Below are 1,428 nucleotides of genomic sequence, written 5' to 3' on the forward strand. Positions count from 1 at the left end.
TTCCGGTCTAATCCTCTTCAGTCTCATTGTCTCTTTAGTCAACCGTGATATATGGTCATGTATTGTGAATTGTGTTACCAGCTTCCACGTAATTTACATGATAGTTACATAACTTTGCATTTTTGTGTGATATTAATGTTTAATTTTATATTATTAAATACAATAAATACTAAATAGCCAACAAGAAATAAACAGCTCAAATATGACAAATGTTTGAGAGTTTTACAAACTGTAGGATGTCAGTTGGGAAAACGAACCATATGACAAATATCCTTTTTTATTTTTTGCATGGTATGATTCTTTTAATTCCCACGCACATGAAAATGAGTCTAAACCGAGCACAGTAGTTGTCTATTGTTTGCATTGCTTGTGGGGAAAAAAAGTTTCTGAGTATAATTTGCCTTGTTTAACCACTAGAGGGAAGTATGGGATGAGTTGATCTAATGATAGAGAGCTTGTAAAGGGGAAGTACACGAAAGTGATCATTGCAGAAACTGAGCATTTCTCCCTTTATTCAAAGGTATTGATATATTATATATATTATATTATATTATATCAGTATTTTTTGCCGTCTTTATGTTATGCATTTTCAGGGTGTAAGAGGCAGGGGGAACAAACCCTTAGTAAATCATTAGAAAATGTATTTTATTCACCTACACATAAATTAATATTAATAAACAGTTACATACAAAGCTGTGTATAAAATCAATGTACATTTAAAAAAAAACATTATTGCTAAAACATTTCGTTCAGTAAGTCACTTTTTAAAATGTTTAACAAAACAAAATTTAAAGTGCCCCTATTATGCCTTTTCAAATATTACCTTTCATGCAGTGTGTCATGTAGCTGTATGTGAACATAAACTATCTGCAAAGTTGTGAAGCCGACAGTGCACGATAAATAAAGTTATTGTCTATCAACAAAAAAAAAAGTCGGCTCGCAAACGGCTAAATTAGTCATCGCAAATTCTAATCTTATTCTGTTACGGCTCTACGTCACGAAGTAACACATTTGCATAATGTCCGCCCACGTTCTACATTGCCATCTTGCCTGCCCACAAACAGTAAAATTTCCGTGTGGTTAACATCATGTCGAGAAGACGCTGTATCCTACGCTGTGAGTAAATTTGTTTTATCACATCTTATAATTACCACAAACTTGTTAACACTTGACACTTACCACTGAGAAACGTCCTGCTCCAGTCGTGCTTGCGAATCAGTCTCTTGTCGATCAGCCACTTCAACCGTTTCATCATCAGACTCCGGCTCAAATTGGTAAGGTACAATCGATACCATCTTGTATTGACAAGTCTCCAGGGCTGTCATTCAGTCATGGCAATGGGTGTTTCTTTTCCGACACGCGCTGTACGCGGTAGACCAATCCAGAGCCAATCTCTACGGTTCTGGACCAATCACAAAGGACTGCGCC

The sequence above is a fragment of the Sinocyclocheilus rhinocerous genome, unplaced genomic scaffold (genome assembly GCF_001515625.1).
Source record: "Sinocyclocheilus rhinocerous isolate Xijiao unplaced genomic scaffold, SAMN03320098_v1.1 scaffold204, whole genome shotgun sequence".
In the NCBI taxonomy this organism is placed as follows: Eukaryota; Metazoa; Chordata; class Actinopteri; order Cypriniformes; family Cyprinidae; genus Sinocyclocheilus; species Sinocyclocheilus rhinocerous.